The following is a 9,378-nucleotide window of genomic DNA, read 5'->3' on the forward strand; positions in this document are numbered from 1 at the left end:
CCAGGACAAACAGGTCTCAATGAAATCTACCTGTATAAGAGATTCAAGTTACCGCACCGCAAAAGAAGCAAACACATGGTCTTATTAGGACCCAGATCACCTAAATATGGAGAATTTAAATGGAAAGTCAATTACGTCTTGGCTCACCGAACACAGGGACCCGAGAAGACTTGGATTCATGGGAAATGGATGAAAAAAGCTGGAGATTGTATGAAAGACTATTTGGAAGAAGTGGTCGTAAAAGGATACGATATCATGGACTGTGCTTGTGAAACAGACTATTTGTACATGAGGAGACCTTTTCCCATACAAAAAGAACTGAACAGAAGTTTTGAATGTTTGTTATTATGATGTTCTTGTTGTTGTTGTTGTTATGAATAAAAAAATAAAAAGAAAAAACCAAAAAAATTCTAGTGTTGTTAGTTATTTTTTTCCCCTATATACACACATACAACTAAACGCTCTATATACACATAACAGAGCGCTCTATATACACTAGCTTTGTCATGATGACGTCACAATCACGGATTTGAATCGCTGCCAAGTAATACCTGTGTAGTCAGCATAAAAAACGTAGGTCTATCGTATTGATGCACACGCCCCCTAATTTTTTGCACACGGTCCTTACAGGTATAAAAAGGTAGGTCAAAGGTGCACACGGCTCACAGCAGGTATATAAAGCGGAGCTGGGAGTACCCTGCACTCATTATTTAGCCATCATGTCTTTTGTGTGGAGAATTATCTATTGGATTGATGTAGAAAAAACAATATGCTATCACTGCAATGAGAAGACGAAAGAGATACATAAATACGTCGGCTACAACGATGCGGGAGAAGTTGTTGATTGGTACTGGGGATGTAGTAAATGTAGAGAACCTATGCCACACTGGATGGTAGATGACCCCCCTTCCATGGAGACTTGTGGTTGTAGCTGGTGCCTGAAATATTTCATCTGGAAGAAAGGAATTGAGAACATACCGCCTCCCCGATGGGTGAAAATGACCAGGAACAGACCTTTGAAAGAATGTATGATGTGCTGCCAGGAAAAGACTCGAGGAAAATGGAAATGCGGACAATGCCGGCAATATCCGTGTTGTGAAAAGTGTGTGAAGAAACTCTTTGAGACTTCCTACAAGAAATGCCCCTTATGCCGATATGAAGGACAATAAAATTCTTTTTTTGTATTTTTACTTGAATAAAAATTTGTGTTTAAAAATTCTTTGTTGTTTTGTTGTTTGTTTTAAAAATAAAATATAATTTAAAAAATAAAAATTTAAAAAATAAAATAAAAATAGGTGAAAGGTTTTATCAAGAGGTATATAACAAACCCTCTCTCATTCTGAAAAAGGACACTGAACAAGTCAGACGTGTTTTTTGTTTCAAAGATGCAGTATCGTTGGTATTGTGAGAGTCCCATTAGTCAGTGTATGTACATGCAAGGAGGGTGGATGAAAACTAAAATAGGAGCCATCATGGATTTCTTTGAAAATCATCCAGGCTATTACCTGGAGAATGTGTGGTTGGAAAAAAGAATGAAAATTCCCTATCCTCTAACAGGATCTAGAGTGAGGGTGAAAATCAACCAACATTATCAGCAATTCAAATGGGTTACTTGTACTCAAAGGAATCGACTGACACCCATCAACACCATTCAGAATGAAAGTTCATGGTACTCGGACATTGGAGATTGTCTGAAATATTATTTCAAGATGGAGAAAAAAGGACTGATGTTTCCACCTCATTATTGTCCTACAGAGTACTTGTATTGTCGCATCCCCTTTTCCCAGATTAAAGACTCGGTGGAAAAGAAAGGACATTTGTTGACTCGAGTGATTGAGGACCGATCATCAGAAGAAGAAGAAGAAGAAATAGATGTGTAAATTTTTTGAATAAATGTTTTGAATTTTTTTTAAAAAAGTGTTGTTATAAATACAAAGGTCTTAAGGTCTAGAGTCTCAGTCTTAGATTGAACATGGCCGAGAGCAGTGGGTTTTACATGACTTTACCCAGTGATGGGTCTATGGCCTCTTTTTCTAGCAATACGACTGCTCAATTTAAAACCTTATTACCACAATCCCTAGATTTAACCGACGGAGAATGGGAAGTGGCTTTAACAGAAATGATGTATCCCAATTCATTGAAAAACATTACAGAAAAGGAGGCTTATTTTGACATCCTGGTTCCTCAGTCTTATGCTCGCCATATCAAAAACCCCAATGTTTATGGCAGATTTAAAATGAAAACCTTAGACCCAATGCCATTACGTCAATGTCCTGTACTGCTCGATTGGGCCCATACTAAACGACCTGCACTCGTTGAACTAGATAGCAAGATGGAAATTAGACGAATTCACTTCAGACCCGGGCCTTACACTCACCCCAAGGCCTTAACAGAGGAAATAAGTCTAGGACTAGAGAGATCATTGAAAAAAATATGGAAAACCCTTGGTGATGGAAATGAAGAAAAATCTATGAAATTAGTATATTACGAGACCTATGATCGAGTGATGTATCAAATCAATGAAAAAATGCTTACTCCCTTATGCATTCGTTTCCCCACATCCCTAGCTTATAAGCTAGGCATGGACGGTCAGAAGGTCATTCTTCAGAACGATACAGAAAACATGACCAAATGGATCAACATTAGTTACTTGGGAAACAGTACTGTGGATTTATATGAAAATCTGAAATCCATGTATGTCTATTGTGACTTGATTCAACCCCAGACGGTAGGCTCCAATGCCTTGAAACTCTTAAGAGTGGTGCCTTGTACATTTCATTTGGAGGATTCAAAACAAGCCAAATGGGAACCCATTCGAGCGGAATATTTGAAACTAAGTAAAAAACATTTCGATACCATTGAGATTCACATCATGACTCCTTTAGGGACTCCCATGCCCTTTGTAAGTGGTAAATCAGTGGTGAAACTTCATTTCAGAAAAGTATACTGAGATGAATGTACCGTTATTGTGTTCCATCTTATTGGGCGTGGTGGCTTGCCTGGTCTGCTGTCTGTATTGTATTCAGCCGTAAAGGGTATAAAAGGAAGTCCCCCGAGGATATAAAGGTCAGTTGAACAAGCGACATGAACCATGCAGTATCATCCCGGATTACTGAGACAAAGAGGACACAGTTGGACTTATCATAAAGGTTTATTACGTCAAAAAGGCGGAGCAGTAGGTTCTATCATCTCTGGATTGGTGGGAGCCCTTCCCTTGGATAATCTATCGGGAACTCCTCTTACAGGATTACTCAAATTGGGTAGGCTTTTAACTCACATGAAACCTCAAAAAGGAGGAAATTTTTTAAACTTCCTCTCGGCAGCAGTCCCTAACATACCCCTACCGGGCATAGGCTCAGGTTTGACTCTCAAAGAAGCGACCAAGTTAGCCATGGGGCCACAAAAAGGTCGAGGATTTGTCAAAGATTTACTCAAACATGGGAAACAACAAGCCATCATGGCCGGAGTGAAGATAGGCAGGGATGTGGTGGGAAAAAGAAAAAACATCCGAAATGCTCTTTTAACCCACGGACTCAATGCGGCCAAAAATACAGGTCTATTTGCTTTCAATCGAGGAGTCTCTTTACCCTTTAGAAAGAAGAAGAAGAAAAAAGGACAAACAGGTCAAGGAAGAAGAAGAAGAAAAAGAAGAAAGCAGACAGGGAGAGGAAGAATCCTGTTAGCCCGAGGGGGTCCTAAGAGAAAAAGGAAAAAACAAGGAGGAATTCCTAAAAGAAAACGTCATTTAGAAAATAGACCAGTCCAGGGAACAGAAGGTTCATTTGTGAAAACCGAATCCTAGTAGACACATCATGTTACAGCCCGATTCCTGTGCGTGTTGAACCTGTGCGTGTGAAGGAAATGAATATTACCCCATTTCCAACAATTTACACCGCTCCCATCGAATAAATAAAAAAGAAAAGAAAAAAAAATTGTGGGTTTTTTGTCATTTTTTAAAAATAGGTTATCTCCCTTTAACCATAGATTTTTTCAAAAACACAAAACAAAAAGTGTTGAGGGGTTTTTAAAGATTGGTAAAAATAAATACAATTTTAAAAAAGGTATAAATAGTAAACATGGTATAAAACACACCTCAGTTGTGGACTGGCTTCATTATGGGTAACACCTCCAGTAAAGAAATGAGTCAGAACACTAGATTAAAGGAAACTGAATGGTTACTTATACAGGAGGGAGGAAAAGATATCATACCACCTCCCTTGATGGTAGAACATCCTGCAGTATTTATACCACCTCCCTTGATGGAAGAACATCCTGTAGAATATAAACCTCAGGAGGAGGAGGAGGAAAAAGAAAACATAAGACCAAACAAACTCTTGGAGGATATTAAGGCTCATTATCAAAATAAACAGAAAGAAAATACAGGCAATGGATATATTGCTTACTTAAAACAAGACAGAGGTAGAATAGCCAATAACTGGATATTTAATTTAACTGGGTGCCGACAGGAAGATGTAGATCAAATCATTGGAAGTGATTATCAATACTTGATCTTACAAAAAGAAAGGCATCCAGAAACTGGACAACTTCATCATGTGAGAGGATTCATTCAAATGAAAAACAGAGTTCAAGGGAGATACATGTACAGAAAGATTCATAAATTAACCTGTTTTGAGATGTCTTACAGCACCCCAGAATTGGAAAGAACTTTTTATAGACAAGGTGACTATGAAGAATATGGAGTTCTAAAACCTGATGTGAGAAACAGAGAATTAGTTCCAAGAGATTGTAGATTTACCTGAATAAAAAACTTGTTTTTTTTTTTAAAAATTCTTGTTGTTGTTCTATAAAAACAAGGGTGTTTTAAAAAATAGATTCATTTTACATCATGAGTCTCCAGGAGATACAAGGTGATTTACTCAACTGTGAGGTAGAAGCTATTGTTCATCAATGTAATTGTTTAACTGTAAAAGCTCATGGATTGAGTCAAAGTATTGCAGAGAAATTCCCACAAGCCAATCTCTATGCCACTCGCAGACCTCTAGGGACTAGAAATTTAGCCGTAGGAGAAGATAGAGGAATTCCAGGCACTATTAAGGTGTTTACCTCACAAACTCCTGTGGTCATTTGTTTACTAGCTCAATGGGATTATGGAAAACCAAGTCACCGACCTAAAAGAATTTCCACTTATCAGGATACCCCACAAAACAGAGAGCAATGGTTTCAAGCCTGTTTACAAGAAATGGGGGAAAGTTTACCTTACCAGACTTATGCTTTTCCTTACAAGATTGGGTGTGGACTAGCCCAAGGAAATTGGATTCATTATAGACATTATATTGAACAATTTGTACACACTTATGAAAAACATGTGTACATTCTTCATCATTAATTGTGTGTTTTCATGTGATGTAAAATAAAGAAAAAAAGTACCTTTTTTATCTGTCATACTCTAATGTCTGTTTTAAACCGGAGATGAAGGTCCACCGCAGTCCCCATGCACTCATAAGCAGATCTCTGGGGGGTCAGTAGAAACACTCAAGTAGTTTTTTTCTTTTCCCCTGTGATATAATGTCAAATATTTTAATGGAAAATTCAGAAATTTATTAGCACTTAAAGATAAAAAACTTGCTATCTTTATAGTATTGATTTCCATTATCAGATTTTATTTTTTTTTTATTCCATTTTAAAAATATAAACATTTAAAATAATTATCTTAATAATAATTAAATAAATTAAAATGATATCTCATTGAAACTTTTTTTTTTAGATTCAAGTTTTGTTTTTGTTTTTATGTTAGTTATTTCACTGTATATTTCCCAAAGGAAGACCAACAGCCAGGCTTCACTTCATAGAGAATGGATTATAGATGGTTAGGAACAAAACATATCTTCCAGGTTTGAGGACTGTATACAAAAATAAAACCCATTTTGTTATTATGATTTAAATTACATGAGACAATGTCTCTTATAAATGTAATACAAAAATAATATCTCTTATATATATGGATTCCTATACTCTAATCATATTAAATGTCATTTGTAAAATGTATTATTTTTAAAGACAGATTTTATTTAGGATTGACTTTTTAAATGATGACATGAATAGCAGGCCATACTTTAAGCACATGACAAAAACATTTTCTCAAATTACACAGAAATGGGCTATTTAGCATAGCTGACATTAAACATATAGGTGAGGGATAACATAATCACAATTATAAACAATGTGAAACAACTTTAAACGACCTACAAGGTAGATTACAAGCCTTTTTCACTGGGGTAAAATCTTGCGGAGATTCGACAACATGAATAGACCGTTTCACGATAACTTCCGCGCATGCGTATAACTACTTCCGCAGGGCAACTTGTTTACATAGGTTACGCTGACTACTACGACATGGTAGTAACTTGATGGAAATAAAAGGATTCTTATATGAAAGTGTGTTTGTTTTCTGTTTTCCTAACATATTTAGACCTTTCTTGTGTTGATTATGCATAAATAAACATAATATTTAGATAGAAATATGAAATAAAATCGAGAACCGAGTTTAGTACACAAAGGGGGCACTTCCGTGTTGATCAATACGACGATGGCTTCCCGGGAGAATTTGAATGACCAGAACAGGAAAAGAAGGGGGTCTCTCGCTGAAATACCAACTAAGTTTCAGACACTGGCATTGGTGGGTACTGTGCCCGAGATTTCTGGACATGAAAACCTCCCCCCTCTACAGTCTGCGTCGTTTTCCCCTGCCACGCCCACCTTCCTACCCAAAATATCTTTTCAACAGATCTACCATCATATGATTTTAAGACAAACAACAGAAGGGAGACAGGTGAAGAATTTCAAGGGTTTAGATAGGGCAGTCAAGCATTTTGAGGCTGGAGACATATCACATATAATGACAGCTCAGGTATGATGGTTTAATAGGCATTAAAAAAAGCATACTAGTATGTTTGTGTATACTAGTATTTAAACCATCCTTTTTTAACATTTCAACTATGCCTATATAAATTTTTTTTCAGTTTATTTTTGACCTTTCATATGAAATTCTACAATGAATATATAACATATTGAACTGTTTACTTAATGGAAATATTGATTACTATAAGAATGAAAATGATGAGCGAAGACGGACTATGATGAAGAGAATAAACCCTTATTTAGATAAATGGTAACTTTCTATCTAAAAGTTCTTTATCTCAGATGTTTAACATTTATAAATTCAACTTAGATTGACGAGTCCTGGACTACATCAGGGCTGACTGCTTAGCTTCCATGAAAAAATTGAAGTACAAAGTTTTTCTCTGTGTTGAGGATAGGACTACAGTTCAGTATGCCTATTGTGAATGTCCCATTGGGTACGCATAATTGTAGAAACTAACATGAAAAATACAAAGTTAAAGAAATAAAAAAATTGATAACTTCCTAAATCACAAACAAATTCTACATATATTTTTTTGATGTAGTCTAGCCCAAACATGCAGCCACATTGGAGGACTGTTGTTTTATTTACACCATATGCATCTCACAGAGGTGCTAAAGGCAGACAGTGCAACCTCACCGCCATGTCAGTGGAACGTCCCTCGTCCACTGAAGATGGACCCCATGCCCTTGAGGGAATGGAATCTCGGGCGACCGAAATTGACAACAGAGGGGGAACTGGAGTACCATGAGAGGAAACAATTAGACTTTGATCCTCGGCATCCTGAAGAGAGAGACTTTGATTCCACACATGCCATGGAACATTTGATGATGTTAAAAAAAATATTTCCCAAAACTGGTATAAAAGAAGTATTCATCGTTCATTTTAATGTATAGAAAACAATACATAATTCATGTTAGATAAGACTAAATATCGGTTCAGTTTAAGATTTATTTTCAAAATCTTGATAAATCAATTTACTAATTTCGAAAGGAAAATGTGAACTCACTGGTAGAAACAAAAGTGTTAAACATGTTTATCAACGTGTAGGCATAAGAACAGCTGATTAAAATTTAAAAGGCAATGTTTGTAATTTTGCTTTACAAAAAAATGCAATGTACATGTATATTACAGTCTATACACACAAAAACCACAAAAAAGAATTAATACAAATATTCAGCTTTACAAAACATCAAAATTTTCATTCTAGGCATGAGTCACTTATGGACCATTCCAGATGAGACACCTAATCCATCTGAGGAAATTGAAGTCAAGACAACAGAGGATCCCCTGGAGACATCAATGAAAAGTCTTGTCTTGTCTGAGGAGAACTGTAAGTGAAAAAGTTTTTTGTAAATCTATGGTATAAATTGATAATAATCTTTATCTAAAAGCAAAAACATTATTGTTACAGTGCCCATTCCAGTTTCTATTGAAGAAAGCCTAAGTGCCTACATTGAGAAGAGAACAAGAGGCCAAAGAACATGTGATATTTGGAGGGATCTGCAGAGAGGAAGAATAACCAGTTCATTATTTGGTCTAGTTCTGAAATCTGGAAAAAATCCACAAAGCCTAGTGAAGCAGATTATTAATGGATCAAGTTTAGACAGGTAAAAGATTAGAATATGTTTAAAATCTTAAAAAACTATAATAATCCCTACATTTTTAGTCTGCATTGAATCAAGTAGCATAGCACATCAACAACAATATTTCAGGTACCAGACACTACCTTCCCCAGTCAAGTGGGGTGTGGAAAATGAGCAAAATGCCCTTAAAGATTACTTGGCCCTCCAAAATGCCATAACCAATCTCAGAGTAGAGGGGTCTGGACTCACCATATATCCATCCCATGCATTTCTGGGAGCAACCAGTGATGGATGGGTATATGATGAGTCCATGCCAGAGGGAAATGAAAGAGGAGTTTGTGGAAATTAAATGCCCTTACTCTATCAACAGTGAAGTCATTACTGACAAAGAGGTATGTACATGTTCACTTTATTAAGTTCTATTAGTTAGCAGTCATACTTTTTTTAGCAACTTTGTATTGGGATACATATAACAGGTGCATGAACTGGTTGGAAGAGAAGGTTTTTTCTTAGAAGACACTGATGAAGGACCCAGACTGAGAAGAGATCACAAGCATTATGCCCAAATACAAAGGGGAGATGGCCATCATGGGCTGTGCGTGGGTGACTTTGTTGTATGGACTGCAGCTAGGCAGAGCAACTGTTTTATAGAGAGGATATATTTTGATTCAGATTTCTGTTCTTTGATGATGCCTAAACTTGTCGAGTTTTTTGTTTCACGCATATCATCTTCATACCTTAAAATGTAAATGTTCTTCAATAAAGAAATTAGCCATCGTTTTTAAACATTTATAGGAATATTGATATGGGTAGGTCAAATTAGAAAAAAACTGAGTTTTTTTTGAGGATTTGATCACATATTAATATCCCAATAAATGTTTATCTAAAAAAAGTTTGCTTATACTATCACTG

At 36.2% G+C, this 9,378-nt stretch overlaps 1 pseudogene; it reads left to right on the top strand.

Annotated features, from left to right (window-relative positions):
• The first annotated feature begins 7,206 nt into the window (after positions 1–7,206).
• On the top strand, positions 7,207–9,280 carry LOC134262590 (uncharacterized; annotated as a pseudogene).
• The last annotated feature ends 98 nt before the right edge of the window (positions 9,281–9,378 follow it).

The sequence above is a fragment of the Saccostrea cucullata genome, unplaced genomic scaffold (genome assembly GCF_032062105.1).
Source record: "Saccostrea cucullata isolate Sc308-1 unplaced genomic scaffold, CSIRO_AGI_Scuc_v1 ctg10632, whole genome shotgun sequence".
Classification (NCBI taxonomy): domain Eukaryota; kingdom Metazoa; phylum Mollusca; class Bivalvia; order Ostreida; family Ostreidae; genus Saccostrea; species Saccostrea cuccullata.